The following is a 22,941-nucleotide window of genomic DNA, read 5'->3' as shown; positions in this document are numbered from 1 at the left end:
ACATATATCTTCCTTAGTGAAACATAGAAAATGTTTATTTCTAAGGACATTTCTTCAGTTGCCCCTGCATTCCTAATTATGCAGTAACAGCAGCTGATTAGCAACATGAAAACAAATAAAATATGGCTACAGCCAGAACATTCTCTAGAGGGATTGAGACTTTCCTTTTCGTTTGGTCGATCAACAAGTAGCGCTTCATCTTGGTTAATTTCACAATCGCTAACAAGTTCGACTTCTAGGACCAGTCCATTTCTTCTCGCATCGGCAAATACTATATATAAAAAAAAAATCAATAAAAAAAATCAGAAAATTGCATAAGTTCCTAACCTTTATAGGCCTTAATCTATTGTTATAGATCTAGCCAAAACAAATTATCCTAAAAAATATCAGAAAATTACCTCTTCATTCTCTGCCACTATCGTTGTTGACGCCATCTACTTCCTTAACATCAACAGAGAAACCGTACTCTTGATCACAACCGATGTATGAGTCGCACATTAAATAAAGCATATATGATTTCTTTCCAGCATCAGCAGGAGAACAAACTGCAGTTTGGCTTTTAACTTCCGCTGCAAGGAAACCTGTTTAATTGCAAGCAACAAGTTTGTTTTCGTATCACCAACAACAATCCACCATCCTTCCTCCTTGGCTTTCGGATACCTAGGAGCATCAACAGGTCCTACTTCTGTCTTACCGTCGATATCCCTCTCCAGAGTGACACATATTGTTACATCCTCGCCAGTCCGGATAGTGTCATTGTGCAGTACTTCATACGACAAATCAATATTAGGAAAGCGATTGCAAAATCGAGCAATATCCAACAACTGTGAATCGGGCATGCTTAACAATTCCCGCCTCTCAACATCTTCCATCTCCAATAAATCAAAGACAGTTTCTATACTCTTCCCTGGGTTCTCCTCACATTTCCTAGCCAAATCTTTTGTGAACGAGGAAGTTGTAGTAGCATAGAGTCACACCCCCACAATCCTTGTGTCAACATTTGACTAACTTCCATAGCAAGAAGAGCCAAACTCAGCCAACCATTGCTCGATATTACATCTACCATTGCCTGAAGCATATTATTTGCAGAAAGCAACACCTCTCTTTGGTCTAATGCAAGGTTCCCACCTTCAACTTGCCTTGAAAAATGAGCCTGAAGCAAGGCATTGGCTTTGACATGTGGATCTTTAACGTTGGGGTTTTCAAAGGAAAACCTCTGGTGATTTATTAACCTGCAAACTACCTCTTCTTCCCTAGGTCGTATTGGAAGGTAATCATATTCAAATGCTGATGATAGAACCTCCAAAAGGCCCTTCAATTTTGTATTCGAAGTAATAGATGATGAAAATCTTTCAATTGTTGTGTAACTGATGTAATAGTATGACGATATCATTCCAAGATTAAGAGGAGGCAAATGTATATCATCCTCTATAGCAACACACTTGCTTGCTTCCAAATCACTCAATGTATTTTCCACTATCTCAGAGAGGTAATCAGAAAGATGTCTGTGACTAACTCCTTGTAAATTGTAATAGTTGGGATTCTGGGTGAGGCGCCTGTACATGAATGTCCATGTAAGATAATCCACAGCGTCTTGCTTGTTTTCAATAATTCCAGAAACAATTTCAGCATTCAAATTATCATGTAAGAAGTGATGAAGATGACTTTCAACCGGGAATGCTTCATACAAAAACTTTTTGTAGTGCTCCATACGAGGTGCATGGCATAAGATGACACACTTCCCAGAATTATCCACTAAAGGACGACTGGCATGACCCATCATCTGTTGAAGATCAGTAACAAGGTAATCTGACTGTACATTCTCTCGCCCATCATAGTACTGAGTTCCCATCACAACCACCAACCAAATGAGCAGCTAGCAATGTCACTTTGTAGCACATGGAGCTGCTTAAAACACAAACCTGAATCCAGCCAGCTTTAAATAGTTCTGTGACAATGGCATGATCTCGATTGTTCAAGCCCTCATGCAAGTATCCAACCCCTTCACGTAATGTGACTTTTAACCTTTCATCACTAACCTTGTTAATAAAAGGTTCAAGTTCTTTTGTGGGCCGCAATAAAAACGAGTTGTTTACACTGTCTGCACGTGTGTATGTCATCAGATACATAACCGTCAATCGAACAAATTTTTTTGTAGGTACAAACACAAGGGCCGGTTTCCCATTTTTGGCATGTTGAGCAATTGCAGTGTAAGTTGGTTTGGTCATTGCCAGCATTCTTGCCTCAAAATTGGCAATATCTACACCCTGAATGTATATTTCCAACGGAACAGGACGTACACTGGGTGGAAAATTGAATAGGCCATTGGAGGTAGCTCCAATCCAGTCTCCCAAATCCTTTACATTTGCAAGTGAGGTTGATAAAGCCACAAAACGAATCTTATTTCTAATCTGACTAGCAATATATTTCATCCTCGATACAATAACCTCTAAAACAGTGCCTTCTTGACTTCCAATTAAGTGAAGCTCATCAATGATGAAAAGGCTAACTTGTTGGGGATATTTTCTCTGTTTCCAACGCCGAGATAAAGCATCCCATTTCTCTGGAGTACTAATAATAATTTGACCTTTCTCAAGCAGTTTCGGATCTGTTGTTGTTCCTCCAGTTAATTCAACTACCCTCAAATTAAGACCGCCCCCAAATTTCTTCTCCCAATCACGATACCGTTCCTTTGCAAGAGCTTCAATGTGTGCTATATAAACAACACGCATTACACTATCAGGCTCTTTTTGATGATTCCTCAAAATCGCAAATTCTGCACATATAGTCTTACCACTCCCATTGGGAGCAGCGACTAATTAAGACACTATCTTCCGAATTATTCAAAATTGTGAAGACTTGTGTCTGTATAGGATTAAAATGCTTAAAATCCTGATAAAGAGCTTCATATGAAGGATTTCGTAAGGCTGTCACAGGCAATGGTTGCAGATCCAATAGTTCAGTAGGTGGAGGATACTTTTCAGGTAAAATGATATACCTGAAAGAAACAGGTAAAACAGTTTGGGATTCAAGCCACCTATCAGAAACAAAATACATGAATATATGAAAAGAACAATACGACATGAATATACAAAAAGAAACAAAATACATGAATATATGAAAAGAACCATATCCGATTTCCAATAAATTCTCAAAGTTAAGAAACGAAGTCAAACCTGTGTTATAAAAACCATATCAGATGTCAATGAGAGTCCTTCAAGCTTTAATTGTGAAATGTATGATTGCAGTAAAACATTGATCTTGGCACTTGGCTCGTCGAGACTTTCCTTGATGGGAATGGGAACACGATCCAAAAGCTTTGCTAGCTCCATCTTCTCGTCTTGCCTTACTGTTACATATTTGAATTCTTCACTAAGAGAGAACAATTGACAAAAATCTATGACTCCCATTGAAGCCTTCAAATGCTCATTATATGTGGATATGGTTCCATGTGTTATATAGTAATAGCTTGCAATTCTACCCAATTCGGTGGCCTGAAAGTATCCACTCTTTCTATCATATTTCAACAAATTATTTCTATCCAAGATGGTCGCAGCTGTATGAATCTACAAGATTTAAATAGATCAATATTAGCCATTATATTGACAGTATGGACACAATAGTATATGAATAAGGACTAACATAGATACGGACATGGGACACAACACTAACACGGACATGTCGACACCAATATAATTTTAAACAAATAGATAATAGATAATTGATTATAACAGTCATGAATATCTATCTGGTTTCTTCTCATGCAATTCTATTTCTACATAAATCAAAGCAATGACAAGAACAATGACTACCATAAAGGAACTTAATCAAATAATAACAACACAAACATTTATTTAATTTGGTTAACAAAATAGTAATAAGTTAGAGCATAGAGATTCTTACCAAATCAGCTTTCCTCTCCTCCAATGTTTTATCTGTTGTCGGGACATCTGATGCTAAACCATATAGAGAAGGATTGCTTAACATACGGAAATGCAAGTAAGTGTATCCAAGCCAATTACAAGCTTCCCTAGCATTTTGAACAGTACCAAGAACAACTTCTGCATTCAGTTGATCAGCCAGCTAGGACACAAATTGGCTCTCAATTGGAAGTTGTTGGTTCATAAGAGAGAGGTAATACTGCAACTCACTATGTCCGGTAATGATAATTCCCTCACCAAATGAGTCATATTGTGGCTTTCCGGCACGGCCCAACATCTGTGTCACATCAATAGGACTCAATTCAGTCCAGGCACCCATTTCAGGATTGTAAACCTTTGTCCCTTTAATTATAACTGTATGAACTGGGAGATTCACACCCAAAGCAAGGGTGGCAGTGGATACCAAAACTTGCACATGTCCATACGAGGTGGCGATATGTCCTCGTCATACCAGCATGATGAATAGCAAAACCATATGGCAGAAGATCCTTAAGATCACTGCTCTTTACTAGATCAGTATGAGTATGAAGAATCTCGCGGCTTACACAATCTTCTTTAAGAAACCTACCAAGAGTATCATTTGCAAGTGCGGCATCTCTGATGGCTCTAGCTGTTTTGGAAGTTTCTTTCCTTGAATTGAATGTACAAAGATAAGAACTTGATGCTTTCCGGCTACAGCCATAACTTTCTCGTAGCAGATATCATTCATCAACCGGAACCTCTGAAGCGGCTTCTTTACTGTGATTCCAACAAACTGCTGAGAAAGAGGAACGGGTCTATAACTATTATCAAAGTAAAACAATCCCTTGTTAAGATCAACACGCAAGAAGTTTGCCACGTCTTCATAATTAGGGAGTGTAGCAGACAATCCCACCAACCGAATATAGTTTTTCGTAGTTTCAATCTGCCTAACTGTTCTAGCAATAATACTTTCAAGAACAGGTCCTCTATTATCATGAAGAAGATGAATCTCATCGATGATAAGAAGCTTCACAAGCTGCGTATAAATTCGATCTCCTGACTTTCGTGTAATAATATCCCACTTCTCAGGAGTAGTCACAATAATTTGAGTCTCTTCTATCTGTTGTGGTGTTAGTGACAAGTCTCCACTGAGCTCCCTAACCTTAACACCATATCCCTGCAAACGATTAGACAAATTGCCAACAATCTCAGTTACAAGAGCTTTCATAGGCGCAACATAAACAATTTTATAAGCACTATTGTCAATTGAACCACCACCATGATTTCTATGTTGCGCAATCTCTTGAAGTATGGTAAGAACAGCAACATTGGTTTTTCCAGCACCAGTTGGAGCACAAAGCAAAAGATTATCCGACTTGGAGAGAGCAGTCTCATACACCTTACTCTGCACTCTATTCAATTGTGTCATTCCTTTGAAGGCTGGTTGTGCCCAATCAGGCATAGAACTAATATTCACAAGCTTCTCATTAGGATCAATGGGTTTAGCCTTCAAAGCAGGCACATGAATTTCTTGATAACCTTTTTTAAGATGCCTATAAGACCCATCAGGAAGATCACATTTTTTTTTTGCCATAAACAGACCACCTTGTTCAAAAGCAAGGTTGTTCAAATTAAGCATCCGGCGCCGACCCTCACTTTCCCCATCTCTATCACCAACTCCCCTCATGTTTCTATCCCTATCCATGTCCCCATCTTTCAACCTTTGAGCCTCTTCCCTTATACTATTCTCTAAGTTCTTCTGTCTCTCCATAGGAGAGGCCTTCATAGCATGCAACTGATCCAAAATATGCTGCAAGTCCAATCCCTTCATCTCTTCTTCAATTTTCTCCCTCTCTTCTTGGTCGCATGCCCTCGCCAAGCAAGTACACCACACAATCATCAACTTATTCCACAGCAAAAACTTAACCAGCCTAAACTTGTCAAATTCAAGATGCAACAAGAGCTTGTTCTCTACTTCTCTATCATCAGGCTCGGCCAAAATCTTCAACACCTCTTCAGCAAGCTTATGACAATTATGTGGATCAATTTGTTGTTCAAAATCCAAAGAGATATTTCTTTGAAGCCAATATGCATCAATGATGACAAATCGTCACACTCTCTATTCCATGCCTATTTTAGCAACATTAGATACATTTTAATAGGTTTTTAGCAATAAATATGAGAGAAATCTAACCATTAGCTTGATTACTTGATTTGCAAGAAAACAGGAAAAACTGCAGGAAATGAATGCTTTTCACTACGCTGGGGGCGTAGCCCATCACGCGCCGCGTGATGGAGCTCACAGGGAGCAAGGATTTTCACTCTGATCACGCGCGGCGTGATAACTGACCACGCGCGGCGTAATGCTTGGTTCAGGAACTGGGTTGCTCTCTGACTTGACCACACGCGGCGTGATACCTGACCACGCGCGGCGTGAAGTCTTGATTGAAGATGAAGATTGCCTCTGACTTGATCACGCGCCGCGTGATTCTGTTACCACGCGCGGCGCAGTTGATGGAATTGCAACCACGCGCGGCGTGGTGGATCTGGCGCGCGGCGTGGTTGCGTTCTGTATATATATTTTCTGCATAATTCTGTTTTCGGGTTGGAAAATTCGGCGAAATTGGACTACATTCTGGTCTTGGAACTGGAAGATCGTGATTCACACTCCAGTGGAGAGCTCCAAGCGCATCAGATCATGGATTCACAAGCCGTGGCGATGAAGCAAGGAAGCGAACGAAGATCGATGAGGAGCTAAACTCCTTGGAGGTAGGATCTAGGATAGTCTAGAATGTAGGGAGATCATATGTAATCTGCTATATGTGTAAGAATCTACTCATTTCATAGTGATTAATTTGATGCAATTCAATGTTTAATGCTTTACAATCCTTCATTAGTGTTGTAATGATTTTGAGTTAAGTCACGTGCGAGAGTATTGATTTAATGTCTGAACTGAATTGTATTGAGCGCTCGAGTGTCTCCGGTCGAGAGATTGAGGCATAGAGTGTAGCGAACGATTGACGCGCGTTAAGATCATTCGTTGTAGGTAGCTTCCGCCCGAGAGATCGGGGGAGTATCGACAACGAATAGAGTGGATTTTGACAAGAGATTGCGATTCACTAATTTGTCGATCTAGTTGTTAACACTTGAGTAGATTCCTATGATATAGTAGATTGCATGTGGTTGAACTATAGACTAGGCGATTCCGATGATTCTACCTCGCTTTTCCATACTATCAAAGCATATTTTCTAGCAATTCATTACTCAACATACCCCCAATTCATGTGTATTTTCTGTATAATGTCTATGAACACCATTCGATTAGTTTGATCACACAATCCCTGTGGATCGATATTTTTATTACTACGTGATTTTCGTGCACTTGCGAAATATATCATCAAGTTTTTGGCGCCGTTGCCGGGGATTGTGATTGATTCGACAAGGCGATAGTGTTCATATTTTCTGTGTTTTCTTTATTTTTCTGCTTTATATTTTTTTTTCCCCGGAGCGTTCTACTTGTGTGTTTCATTGTGCATGCGGAGAACAGGTCCAATTAAGCTGGATTTCGATTCTGAAATTGAGACAGCAGCACGAGCAAATCGTAAAACGGAAGGAAGATATGTTTGAATCATACAATCAAGAGGCACTCTTAACTAGTTGCAAGTTCAATAATGTCTTTCTACAAATTATTACCAAACAACTAGAAGCTCAATGTATGGTGCAAGCAACCTCTCAAAATAATCCTCATTTCAACACCTTCAATCTTGGAGTGAAGAATCACATGAATTGTTCTTATGGAGCTAATCCAAATCAAGCATTTCCTCAAGATCAACATTTTGAAGATCACCTTGAATCTTTTGAAGATACTCTTATCTTAGCCATGAAGATGACTCAAGGCAATTTTGAGGTGATGAAGGCAAACCAAGAAGTGTCAAGCAAACGTCATGAAGCCTCCATCAAAAATCTCGAAAACCAAATGGGTCAACTAGCAAGGCAAGTCTCTTCTCTACAAACTCAAAGTGGTTTTTGTGGAAACACCACGGATTCTCATAATGAAAGTTGTAATTCCATTAATTTGAGGAATATAGAGGTTTCATCACCGGAAGTAGTGGAGAATCCTAAGAAGGATGAGAGTAAAAATGGTGTAGTTGAAAAGATGAAGGATGGTGTAGTTGAAAATAGAAGAGAAAGTAAGAAAGAAGAAAAAAATAAGGAAGAAAAAGCTTATGAGGGTGAAGTTGAAAAGAGAGTGGAGAGTGAGTCTAGTGCCAAGAAAGGCAAGAAACCTCTTGTGAAGGACCCCAAGTTTCAAGTTCCTTCACCATATGCTAGAATGCCTTATCCTAGGATGAAGAAGGTCAATAACCAAGACCTTGAATTTTGTGGAGTGGTATCCGAATGTTTCAAAGTGGAAGTGCTAGAGGAAGTGGTAAAAGATGAGAAAGAAGAAGAGTGGGATCATGAGATTGAAATTTTTCTTCAAAACTTGGATAACCCCCTAGAAGAGGAGAAAGAGCCAAAGGCAATAAAAAAGCCACCGGAATTGAAAGAACTTCCTCCTAAATGGAAGTATGTGTTTTTGGGTGGCGACCCTAGGAAACCCGTGATCATAAGTGATTTGCTCACTCCACTAGAAGAGAATGACTTGTTAAAAGAAGCGGAGAAAGTGAATGACGACCTAGGATGGGACTTGGATGGTGTGGTTCCTATCTATTGTTTGCACAAGATGGCCAAAGAAGAAGAGCCCGATCCGGTTGTCAATCCTCAAAAGTCTTCCACTTCAACATTTAAAGCTTCGGTGAAGAAAGGTTCTAAGAAATCTCCATCACGGTCTAGTAAGAAGGAAAGAACCAATTTGAAGACCAAAGGGGAAGATCTCAAGAGTGATTCGGGAAGTGTGAAATCATTACCTATTGATATTAATATTGCTCCTTTGAATGAAGAGAACAAGAGGAGCCGGGTTGAGTCAAATTTGAAGTATCCTCCCTAACTTGTGAGGATGAAGCGTCAAGCTAATGACGAGAAAGAAGCGCTTCATGGGAGGCAACCCATGAGTTTACGGTTTTTTCTTCCCTTTCACTCTTATGCTATTTTACTTTTGTTGGTTTGTAATAATATTCTGATGTTGCTTGGATATTGGCTGGATATTTTATTTGTGTACTCTGAATTTGAACCTCCTTTTGTTTAAATTGTGGAATGGTTTTTACCTTTAGAGTTCGTTTCAATATTTTGGCATGTTCCTTCTAGTTACTTGAGTATCAATTACTTGATTTTCTCCGTGTGTGATATGTGAAACCTGCAGTGCAATAGCTTGTTGCACTCATGTGATCAAGAGGCAAAGGAAGGGAACGCACACTTTTTGACCGGTTCTTTGATTCGACCCAACCGAGAGGTATTGAGCCAAACACTCCTTTTTCTTCTATGTGTGATATCCACTCATGTATTGTCTCTCGATTTTGCTTGCCGTCTTTTTAATTGATTGGTACTTTTGTAGCACACACGAGGCATGTTTCTTGGTACCTTTGAGCCTTTCTATCCACCCTTACTTGTAATTATCCTTTGCTTAACCAATTTGAGCTGAAAAAGAAAATGTTATTTTGCAAAACCTTAAGAAATTTTTGAGGAAAAAAGGAATGACTTTCTTGGAGGTTAGGCACCTAATTAGTGGTTGATGCACATTGCTCACCACTAAGTTTGGGGTTGCTCTTTGGAATTAGCAACAAATAAAGTTTGGGGTGAGGGTACTAGAGAACTTATAAAAGTTTTGATTGAATAATTTTTCAAAAATTTCAAAAATTGCAAGGCAAAAGAAGAAATGAAAAAAAAAAATGAAAAAAAGAGATGAATATGAAACAAAAAAAAAATATATAGAAAAGAAGTGATAGCCTTGAATTCAAAAAAAAAAATTGCAAAACTTTGTTTGTTGATTTGGAAAAAGTTCTCTAGTCCACGATAGTTCAAAAGGGGTTTGGTTTATGAAATATTTTTGACTAATAGGGGGATCTAACTCCAAGTTTTTCTACTACTTATCCAAAAATGCCACCATCCACCCTAGCCAAGCCACGTTATAACCCTAAAAGTCCTCTAATGTGTGTGCACAAAGTGAACCGAATGAATTCTTAGACTACTTGCAAAATTATTGTTGACTTGCATTGATGTGTTGATTTGAGTGAAGTACCAATAACTGAAGAGTGCATGTGAGTAGTGTGATGAAATCATAGAGCTTGGTCGAAAAGTGTGAACTACTTGAAAATGTCTTGCGGGAACGATTGTGCAAGTGAGCATTGTTTGCAGGTGGATCATTGATCATCAGGTGAGTCTCACGTATGTATGATTCGAGTGAATTTAAGGAAAATGCCAAGGTCTTGACACAAAAGCTTGAGGTAAAAGTTGTTTCCTTGAGGACAAGGAAAGGTTCAAGTTTGGGGTTGTGATGACAAATCGTCACACTCTCTATTCCATGCCTATTTTAGCAACATTAGATACATTTTAATAGGTTTTTAGCAATAAATATGAGAGAAATCTAACCATTAGCTTGATTACTTGATTTGCAAGAAAACAGGAAAAACTGCAGGAAATGAATGCTTTTCACTACGCTGGGGGCGTAGCCCATCACGCGCCGCGTGATGGAGCTCACAGGGAGCAAGGATTTTCACTCTGATCACGCGCGGCGTGATAACTGACCACGCGCGGCGTAATGCTTGGTTCAGGAACTGGGTTGCTCTCTGACTTGACCACGCGCGGCGTGATACCTGACCACGCGCGGCGTGAAGTCTTGATTGAAGATGAAGATTGCCTCTGACTTGATCACGCGCCGCGTGATTCTGTTACCACGCGCGGCGCAGTTGATGGAATTGCAACCACGCGCGGCGTGGTGGATCTGGCGCGCGGCGTGGTTGCGTTCTGTATATATATTTTCTGCATAATTCTGTTTTCGGGTTGGAAAATTCGGCGAAATTGGACTACATTCTGGTCTTGGAACTGGAAGATCGTGATTCACACTCCAGTGGAGAGCTCCAAGCGCATCAGATCATGGATTCACAAGCCGTGGCGATGAAGCAAGGAAGCGAACGAAGATCGATGAGGAGCTAAACTCCTTGGAGGTAGGATCTAGGATAGTCTAGAATGTAGGGAGATCATATGTAATCTGCTATATGTGTAAGAATCTACTCATTTCATAGTGATTAATTTGATGCAATTCAATGTTTAATGCTTTACAATCCTTCATTAGTGTTGTAATGATTTTGAGTTAAGTCACGTGCGAGAGTATTGATTTAATGTCTGAACTGAATTGTATTGAGCGCTCGAGTGTCTCCGGTCGAGAGATTGAGGCATAGAGTGTAGCGAACGATTGACGCGCGTTAAGATCATTCGTTGTAGGTAGCTTCCGCCCGAGAGATCGGGGGAGTATCGACAACGAATAGAGTGGATTTTGACAAGAGATTGCGATTCACTAATTTGTCGATCTAGTTGTTAACACTTGAGTAGATTCCTATGATATAGTAGATTGCATGTGGTTGAACTATAGACTAGGCGATTCCGATGATTCTACCTCGCTTTTCCATACTATCAAAGCATATTTTCTAGCAATTCATTACTCAACATACCCCCAATTCATGTGTATTTTCTGTATAATGTCTATGAACACCATTCGATTAGTTTGATCACACAATCCCTGTGGATCGATATTTTTATTACTACGTGATTTTCGTGCACTTGCGAAATATATCATCAATCAATATCATGCACATTCAAATTCATCTCAAACACTTCATCTACTTCCTCCATTTCTTCATCATCCATTCCACCACCTATTTGCATCGCGCCACTATCTTCACCAATGTAATCCTCTTCTTCTTCTTCCTCCTCCTCCACCACATCAACATCACTCCTTTCATCATAATCATCCTCCTCATTATCTTCAAATTCCACGGCAACACCAACATCATCTTCAAAAGAATCAAAACCCCCATCAACATCTCCATCTCCAGCCTCCTGGAAATCGGTTATAAGTTTACCGATCGAAACAAGATGATCGAAGACATGATCAGGGATATCGATACCGTTAACGAGCTTCTCAATATCCTTCCTCTTGTTGACAGCATCGCTCTTCAAAACAGCAAGAATCTCATCAGCAGCGCCTCTGATGATACCGAGTGGCTGACCACCAAACTGCTGCTGGATAACACTCAACAATGTCTCATGAGCAGCACGAGTATCCTTACTTTTCGGTTCATAAACACCGTAATCAGTGGCAGTGAGTTAGATGCAAAATTTGAGTTATATTAAGAAACCAGTTGATGGCTTAGCTCTATTAGCACTTAACTACTTATGCAAAATGTCTTCTAGCCTTTTTCTTTTAATAGGATTCAGTTGCCACATCATTGTTATCATATGATTCACTACAACTTTTCTTTTCATTCCTATAGCACATTTGTTAAGCCACATTCTTTCAAAAGGATAAAATTAGACCTTTAGTTCTTTTGTTTTTAGCTTAATGCTTTGCAAACCAATTAAATGATTAGGTTAAAGTGTAACTATTTTAATTCATAGTAGCTTTAGAGACAATCTTTGAACACAGAAGGCAGACTGAAGGACACTGAACATGGCACTCATTTAGCCTCGTGTGCATGGGAAACCAACCCCGACAAATACACCATAACATATAGCATGTCTCAGACAGAGCTTTCACCCATCATAAATTGTTTCAATCCCCGGGGACATACATACTGTCACTAGTCGTTTTGTTTGCTATGAGTTTGTTGTAGCCAGACTTGAGTGAGTAGATTCCACTACAATCCTCATTTTCAACATTCGTTCTGTTTTCAAGTTTGTATTGTTCATCTATGGTAATTTCTTCCTTGTTCAAGCATGAAGCACTACATTGTTAGGTTGCCAAATTTTTTGCCAATAATAGTTAGATGTAAAATTTGAGTTATATTAAGAAGCCAATTGATGCTTTAGCTACTAGTACCTACTTATGCAAAAAGTTAGTCCTTATAGCCTTTTTCTTTTAATAGGATTCAGTTGCCACATTATTCTTATCACATGATTCAGTTCATCTGTTCTTTTTATTCCTAGAGTAACTATATTTTTTAGGCCATCATCAATTCCTTTGTTTTTAGCTTAATGCTTTGAAAACCAATTAGTAAATGATTAGTCTGAAGCTGTAAGGTGGAGACTAGTCTGTTCTATAGTAGCCAAAAGAAAATACCTTGAGCAAAGCAAGAATGAGGGGGGAGGAATGCTCATATAGGGTATGGAGAGAGATGAGTGGATATCGGCAACCCTGGAATCAACAAAAAGAGTTTTACCAACAATTTTCATCCTACATTAATTATGCAATCACCTTGTATATGGGCACAACACAAGAAAGTTATAGATTCCGACCAACGATTGTAGTGGAGAAGTATTTCATAAAATTTGTGGTGGATCAATATTTGAACATGGTTTGAAACTCTTACCAACAATGGAAATGATATTTCTCACAATATATTGTTTCAAAAGCTTTTGCAAATGAAAAATAAAAGCATTTCCAGTGACTCTTCGGTGCATTCTACTCTTTCTCTTCACAAATTGGTTAAGCTTTCTCTCAAGTAAAAGCTTTCGCAACGCATGCATTTTACTTGGTTCCTCTTTCTCTCCAAGTAACAATGACACATGTCTCCAATCTCCATCTCTCCCATGTATTCCGAGAAAAGTGATTGTTATCTCTATGCTCTTTAAACAAACACCATTGATGTGTCATCCGAACAAGTTTTGAGCTAAAGTGTACAACCTCCGCATTATGCACTTTATTACGAGGCAATTGGTTTTCTGTACCCATTGTGCATGATATGAGCTGAAGAGAAAATTGCTATTTGATGCAACCAATTGACACTTGTCAGTAATGCATGATATTTTCCGAGTGCTCAGAACTGGGACTTGATAAGTTGTTCATAGAAATTCTTAAAATCCAGAGATTCCAAATTGGGGGTACAGAACAACGGCCGCAGCAAGAATGGCAAAGGTCAAACATGCCTTGAACCCAAGGCCTTGCGAAACTCTTCCTGCAATTATCTTACAATATTCATCTGCATCCTTGAAGTGTGCATGATGAGCAGCACCAGCCTCAGTTGCCAATTCCTTGCGAAAACTACCTTTTGCCTAAAATGCTGTAGGATCTCCCTAAGTGGTTTATAAGAAGACAATTTTGTCGCTTGCACCTTCCAATCATCAGAAAGCTTCTTTAAAACTGCAACACTTGCTACAATGTTGTCCTGATAAACTTTTCCCTGACCATATAAAATATAAAGAATAAGAACAAATAAGTATAAAGTGTCATGATTGCTAATTTGCTGTGTTATAAATCAAATTTTGCAATAAATTTTCTTGCTCTCCATAAAAGTGGTAACAAAAAACTTGCAAGATCTTAATATGCTTCTAGATCAAAAGAGGTTACTCACCCATTGCTTGTAGCATTTAGTGCTTCGGCTAAAACACCAAATCACAATATCGACCGCTTCTTTTGATAATTCAGGATTGTCTGAAAAATAGAAATGTTTCATAATGAGAAATGTCCTATCTAAGCAAGAAAAGAGAGCAGAAATCAAACAATAAAATTGTGCTTCCATATACCTTCTCCTGCTGCTACGATAGCAAAACTGAATATCTGCTGTATTGCTTTACTTCCAGGATAACCACTAAGAGCCACCTCTCTCAAAATGGGATATATGAATGCAAATCTTTCTGTATCCTGTATAAAAAAGCAAAATCCGTGGATTGCGGGTTGCGCTTTTTGCCAACCACTATAGGTAGGAGAAACCGTGACCAAGCATACAAACCTACTGAGAGATCTCCTACTGAAGCCTACATAGAAATGTTTTAATATTAAGCATTAGCACGATGAAGGGGCGTAAAATACTATAGCTATTCCTTAGTTGATCTGGCAGCTACTCCTTACCTGAGCAACCATCCATGTAATCAATGGAACTTTATCATGTCCTTGATATTTTGTATTCTCCATCTTCGTCAATGTGGGCAATACAGAAATAAGAGCATCAGGCTTTAGGCGCAATACCATCGCTAAACCAACAAACTTTGCAACCTGCAGGTCATATAAAATCAATTTCAATCTACATCTCAAAAACAGGGAAAAGAAAAACATACTTCCATTTTAAAACGCTAGAAATAATCATATAAAAGTTAAAAGTGATTTAGGATATTAGGGACCAAAAGTTACTTGTTGCTCAGCCTGTTTGTAACGCCTGGCCTTTTTGGTACCGTGCCATCTCAAGTCATAAAGAATACTATGTAATGACCAAAGCAGAAAGGAACTGAGTGCCTCAGAGATCGATGATTTATCAAATCAACTGATGTCTTGTACACAGCATCAGATATGTGACAAAGTGGCACCTGATAAAATATATTCAGCAATAAGTATTAACATTCACGGGAAAAAATCAGAAACTAAACCGAGATTATGATAAACAACATTAAGATAAAATGTGGATTGTGAAGAAAAATATTCAAATATTCTTCAAACATAAATTCACCAAAACATAAAAAGAGATTCAGCATTATTAGCCAAACAGTAGATGCAGAAACATATAACATTTTAGTAAAGCTGCAGTTTTTTCCTTTTTGAAGAGATCAAGGGTTTTTGCTATTCAAATTTGCAGAAAGGGCTCTACTTAAAAAAACAGTTACATGGTTTATACTATAAGTTTTACGCCTTTTTGGATTATGCTTCCACGAAACAACTAAATTAGAAGCTCCAAACATATCATTTAGTAGCTCTATCTATGTGTTCCTAGTTAACTATGATGACTGATATGAGGGCCATATAAGTGTTATTTCTTATCATAAACCCTAATCATATGGGGTTTCCCAATGCAAAGAGGAATTTTGAGCACAACTCAATGACAATCTTGTAGCAGAAATTGAGCAGCTTACACACTCAAAGCTAATAATAATCAATAATTCATCCAAAAAACATATGTCACAGTTAAACACATACATTTAACAGCTCCATTCACATAACAACTATTAATCTTTCAATTTCATGATTTCTCATTACAATGTAAAAATCAACAGGAAAGAACAACAAAACAAAGAATTTGAAACTCACATCAACAGTCCTAAGCAGAGGTAACTCCCTGAACAATCTCACCGAAGGAAGTGATTGAAAGAAACTATGATAACAGTTGGAATCTTGGAGAGTGAGTGTATGAGCTTTTATAGAGAAGATTTTTTAAACGTGTTCCCCAAGAAAACGTATTCCCTAAATTTTAGATTGTTTACAAAGCATGATTTCTTACCAAAAAAAAAAAAACCATGATTTTTTCCCTACTAATGGATATTTTCCAAATGTATCCATGAGTAATGCGAAATGGGGAGTGGTTATGGTGCATAAGCGAATTCCTTATGCACCATGCATAAATAATACACAAAACTATTCCACGGTAAAATGGTTTTGGATTACAACCCTCTGAAACTATTCCACGGTAAAAATGGTTTTGGCATGATTAAGTACATCTAATGTGAAACCATTCCACATAAAAAATGATTTTGGCATGATTTTAATTTAAAACTAACTACGAAGCAATCTAATGACGTTCAGGGGTTGCTGTTGTTGATTTGGGGGTGGGAAATGGTGCGTTTGAAGATTTGTTAGATTCAATTTAATGGTGGAGATTTGTTTATGCACCATGCCTGCCAAATGTATCCATGAATTTTAATTTTCACGTTTATGTTTTTTAAATAATAAATAGATTTTTAAGTTTTTTTAGTTAATAAATTGGTCATTTAAGTTTCTAATTTATTGCATGTTTCCAAAAAAAAAAAGTTTCTAATTTATTGCACATAAATTCTTCTTTGTGTTATCATCCATTCCAATTGGACCTCAATTGTTTAGGTTCATAGTTTACATTAGATTGAGCCTCAAATTTATCATGGTTAACATTAAAATTAAAGGTCACGTTAGTGTTTTCGTAAACGTAAGATAATTGGAAATTATATATCACCTAAAATACTTAAACACATATTTTATAATTCTTTAAAAAGTAAAAAAAAAATAATAATAAAAATTGTCCTAACAAGTGTCTTTAAAGATATCTATTGAGAAACTAAAAGAAAAAAAATTGTGTTGAGAAAAAAAAAAATTAGACTTTGAAGGAGTTGAGTACGACAACTTTCAAGATATTATTAATAGATCTATTCCTTTAATAAGTGATAATAATAAAAAAGAACTCAATTCAAAAAGGTTATCAGAAGAGATTGAATTATGAACTAGAATTCGAAAATAAAAGAAAATACCTTGAGCAAAGCAATAATATTAATGAGGGAGGGAGAAACGCTTATATGGGGTAGGGAGAGAGATGAGTGAATCAACAAAATGGGGAAAATTTCTCATTCCACTCTCAAACACATTCTGAATTTTTTGACTCTAGGCAAAAATGAAATTTCCAGAGGGTGGGTGAAGAAGTGGTAGGTGGGATGAGAAATTTTCCAAAATAGGGGCTAATCGGCCCAATTGGAGCTACAAGCTTCATTGGCCCATGTAGCTATTTCTTTTGAATTAACACAAAATTTAGAGAATTTCTTTTGACGCCGATTGAGTTTTTTTGCACGACCTCTGAAATTATTAATTAAAATAATTCTTTCACTACTTAACTAGCAAACTCAATTCGCTATTTAAGTAACAGACGTGTGAAAATTTGAAAAGTTCATGTTAGTGGTGTTTTTTTATTCAAAATTCTCATTTTTATAACGTCCGCTACTTAAGTAGCGGACGTATAAAATCTTAAAATTTTTATATTAGAGGGTGTTTTTTTTCTTCAAACCTGCAACTTGTTTCAAAGTTCAAGATGTATTAATTAAAATTCAACAAAAATACTCTTAATTAATTAATTGAAGAGAAATAAAATATCACAATTTCTCTTTCTTAATAATGGAAGGGTGATTTTAGAAAAAATAAATAAATAAATACAATTGATAAATTTAATGCAAAATTTGTTTTTCTTTATTCCCGTGCTTTTATGTAAGAGATCTTATATTTTGAGACGAATGTATTATTAATAAGAGTCTTTAACTAAATACAGTAAAACTTATTTTATCATTAAAATCATCACAAGTAAAGTAAACATTTTCTTAATAAGTATGCAAAACTCAAATGCAACGCATAATATTATATGAGATGTAGTGAATACTTACTTTAGCATTACCCTTACCCAGTATAAATTTATAATTTGACGCTAATTCATGCAAACTATACTTATAGTATAAACAGTATAAAAAATTCATATCAACAAATAAATTCAAATAAATCAATCTAAAAATATTCAAAGTTAAATTGGAAAATCATTATTGCACTGATTACAATTAGTGTCTAGAATCAACTTTATAAAAAGGTGATTACACCCATCATACTGACCATTCAATTTTTATCATGATATGGTCTATAGTCTATAAAACTCTTAATCCATGAAGAGAATCTATAAACTTACTATTAATCAATCTACAATATTGAAAATAAGAGACAATATATATGCGACAATAATCACAATAAAGAAAGATAATAACACCACTAAAAAATTAGTGGCCTCCTTATCTTAAAACCTGAAACTTGTTTTGAAATGCATAAAGGTTCCACAAGAATTGTCATAACATGACTCCACTAATTCCATAATTCAACAAACTTATAAAATGATTTTTTTTTTTTGACAAAATAAAATTAAAATTTGAATAATTATTTGGGATGGATTTAAATTTAATTTATCGCAGGTTTCGTTTATTTTTTTACAACAAAAATTTAGTTCATTTCATTAAAAATCAAAGGATCAATACAATCAGGTAAAAATAGAGATGAGAACTAGCATTATATATGACCGTTTTTGTAAAACTATGAACAATTATATTGGTCTATCTCATAAAAAAACTCGATATACAGTTATTACAACAAGATGATAAAATAATTATGATAATTATTTAAAATAGTCTTTAGTTCAATTCGATCCTACATTGGTGAATTGAAAGCATCAGCTACTCCCTTCAAATATAAAGAGAACACGACTCGTCAACAGTTTTGTTAAATACTTTGAAAGAGAGTTTTGTTGTCCATTGTAATCTAATCAGATTTGAGTGATTATTCTCTATAGTTATGCCTTAAAAAAATCCGATTCACACAAAAAAAGTTGAATAGTAATAAATTTGATGTTAGTATTGATTTCTTTCTCCTGAAAATTCTAAATTTTAAAATCTATTTTTAAAGAACGGTCATATATAATGCTAGTTCTCATCAATACTATTTCTAGCTAAAAACACGGGAACAGGTCAAATAAGTTGAATAATAATAATATTTCTAAAATCACCGATACTTTTTACATGAGTGAATCACATTTATTTATTTATTTTGTAGTAAGTAGTTTAGTGAATAAAATTTCATATTTTTAAAATAAATACCTGGAATATCTGGAGTTTGAACTTCAACTCTTGCATATATATATATATATATATATATATATATATATATATATATAACAACTCATGTTAAATTCAAAGGGACCATGAGTAAATCTAATTACTATAATAAATTGCCTTACCATTCTGTTTTTGGTTTCAACTTTCAATAGACGTAGGAGAAAAAGGGTGACAGAGGATCAATGAGTAAAGATATTCTTCAGTTGTTGCTTGTTCCAACTGAAAAACTGTATATGTCATTACTCTACTCTTTTGATAAAAATATTGACATACATAAATAAACAAAGGATCCTGTCATCAAACAGTATAAAGAAAGAGACAGAGAGGGACCAGTGCTAATTAATCACAGAATTCAGAAAAAGCATGGTTGGATTTATATATTGCCAAAAGGTACCTCAAAATTTTATTATATTTTTCATAATGTGTTATTGTTATATTTTTACCATATACATTAATTGTATGGTAACATTATAAATTATAATAGTAGTAATAATAATTAAAAAAAAATTGCAATCGACAAATATGGATGGACCTTCCGCTCACACCAACCATAACTTGAGTTATAATCTGAAACTTTACAATTATCGATAGGTTTAAGTGTTCAAGGAGTTGTTGGTTCTCCCATAACTTTTCCTTAATTTAAACCATTAAGGTCTAGCATAAGTTATTAGCGCAAAATGTGTGTGAATATTTATATCGTTAACTCCGAAGTACTGAGTTCGATTCCTACTAATAATAAAATATCCCCACAATTTTTTTTAATTAGCATACAAGATTTTATAAATGAAAAAAATACATATAATATTAGAATCTCACATCACATGCATGTCACTATCACCAACCTTTTTAAATTACCCTTGTGTCTTTATTTGATATTGAAACTAGATTGAGTATCCCTTCTGTCTCAAAAGAGTGTTTGGAGAAAAAAGGGTCACACTATTTTGGATTTTGGTGGTCTTTAAATAAGGAGCACATGGGATATAGATGTATATGTAAGTGTGTAGAATAACAAGAATCACCCGTGACATTGATTAGAGCAACTAAATGAGCAAAACAACAACCCTATTTTTCTTCCATTTCAGTGAATGATCCTTAAAATCATTATGGCCAAAGGAAAGGAAAAAGAATTGGTTGATTGTCTCGCTAGACATGGTTGTACTGCATACCTTGGTACTTGCATATTAATGATGTCTTTGTGGTATGCATATGTCAATGCATGCAATAATGCTACCATGCCTAGTGTAGTTGGACATTGGAGTTAGTAGTACTATATTTTTTCAATTATAAATAGGAGTAATAATGATATGATTGCGAAGTTAGATTGGTCGAAGTTGATCAACGATTTGCGTATGTTGATTATGGGGTGATATCTGCTAACACTCTGATACTCAATTAAGTAAACAAAACAAACGCTAGAGATATGGGAGCTATAAATTATATAGGAGGACCGAGGCTTTTTGGGGAGCATTGGGTTGCAATCTTAACGGCTGAACAAGCCCTTTCACCTTCACCCATGTCCCCAACTTTGGTTTTGACCCTTGTCCCAAGTCCCAACCGGTCGTTGTTGGCGTGTTGAGGAAGTTTGACCCTTGAATATAGCTTGATTAGCGTAAGCTTCAAATATAGCATTGTAATATCACGACAAAAATGACACTGGAACGCGGGATCAACAAAATCAATGCGGAATCAAACATGTGTTTAATTAGGTTTTGAAAAGATTTGTGAGAAATTTGAATGATTTTTTCCTCGCGAAATCTTTAAAAGTGTTGAATATCCCTAACCAAACAAAATATAAATTCAAGTTTGAAAGCCTACTCAAGAAAATCGATGAATAAATAATTGGAAATTAATGAGAATGACAAAATTTAATGTCTCGTGTTCAATTGGAACATATAAATAAAAGGAATGAGATCTATATGTAACTAAGGTAAAAAAAAAATGTTTGAAATTATACCACTGATTTTCTCTAAACTTTGGCAGTCTCTCCAGTTTAACTATAAACAAAAGTCAAACGTATTTTGTTCAAATTTGAACGAAATACATTGTGAATTTTACTTATATTTAAAATCGGAGAAAATAGTAATTATGCATTGCCCTAATGCCAATCCTTGGCAACACTTCAAAAGAATACCAAATACTAGTTTTTTTTACAAGACTAGATGCTATATTTTGGGACATACAAAACTTCTAAAAAATCGATGAAGAATACTCCTGTTGGTAATAATATCACATTTTATATGTAGGAATTAGGTTTCAAATCTCAAACACTTCATTGAATCACTTTTTTAAAAACAAACCTAAAAGTCAATAAAAAGCGATCCAATCAATAAAAAATTGACTCATACTCTATAAGAACATGAATTAACTTTTACGGTCGTCACTCGTCAGAAACATTTTTTGTAACATTTAAATACTCTATAATAAAATAATAGAAATAAAAATGAAAGAAGTAAAAATAAGAAAAATTGATTGTTGAGAGGTGGCAAGCAACTACTACCAAACAGAGGAAGAGAACAGAAGAAGAGAGTGTGTGTTACTTGGACTTTGTTGGTGATTGTGACTTAACTTAAACCAATAGCAAGGGTTGTTCAAGTCTCATTAGTGGGCCTCCTCTTTCAATTTTCTGTCCCAACTGCACCAAATCATTCTGCATCACACAACCGTTAACGTTATTATGGTGTGAGTGAAGTGGCGGTTTTATTTTTAAAACTGTTTTTGGAGTTGATAAATAAATAGACCCATCTTAAAATGAGTTAGAGATATTCTTCATTTTGTCTCTCCACGGTTATGCTTTGAAGAATTTTTTTGAAGGAATGTAATATTTTTATTTTTGTCAAATATCTTCTTTGCTAGAGAATAACTAGAGTATTCGAGGTTCTCGCGGGACGAATGAATGTAATGTTATATTATAGTATAAAATTTATAATAATGTCTTATTTTTTCATTTGTTTTATTATTACACTTTTATATTTTTCTTATTAGATTAATTAAAAATAATAGAAATTTGACATTATAATTTTAATATTGACGATTTCCGCCGGAACTACCGGAATATGTGGAAATATAAGGAAAGAATACTCTATGAAGTGAGAAATGAGATGAAAAATATTTTAGACGATATGTGTTCCGCCTTATTGACATCCCTAATAGTCAGGATCTTTGACTTATTAAAAAACATTTGATTCAAAGTGGAAAACTCATCAATACGTGTCTTACAAATTTTCTATAGAAGATTAGTCATAGAAAAAATATATCTTATGTTTAACAACTTCTTGATAAAAAATTAGTAGCAACAAAATAACAATAGAAATTTTATATCTAGAGTATGGTGATAAAAAAAAAAAAAACTATATTTGTGTTAAATTTTATCATGCACATGCATAAAGGTGTGTAGTTAACTTAGACCCAAACGTGAGAATGGTGTGTATATGAGATCATGTTAGTGGTACTAAGTACTAACTTCCCATCATGTATTTATTGGACGGTTGGTGCATCATGTAGTATGTATGTACGAAATAAATTACTACAAAGATTAATCAAGACATAGATTTGAATGGTTGATAAAAAAAATTTAGAACGG

General features: G+C 35.7%; 2 pseudogenes; both read right to left on the bottom strand.

Annotated features, from left to right (window-relative positions):
- Nucleotides 1–12,287, bottom strand: LOC123921998 (annotated as a pseudogene).
- A 931-nt stretch (nucleotides 12,288–13,218) lies between these two features.
- Nucleotides 13,219–16,047, bottom strand: LOC123921579 (annotated as a pseudogene).
- Nucleotides 16,048–22,941: the final 6,894 nt, after the last annotated feature.

This window comes from Trifolium pratense, linkage group LG4, assembly GCF_020283565.1.
Source record: "Trifolium pratense cultivar HEN17-A07 linkage group LG4, ARS_RC_1.1, whole genome shotgun sequence".
Taxonomy (NCBI): domain Eukaryota; kingdom Viridiplantae; phylum Streptophyta; class Magnoliopsida; order Fabales; family Fabaceae; genus Trifolium; species Trifolium pratense.
This window is presented reverse-complemented; position numbering and strand designations above follow the sequence as displayed.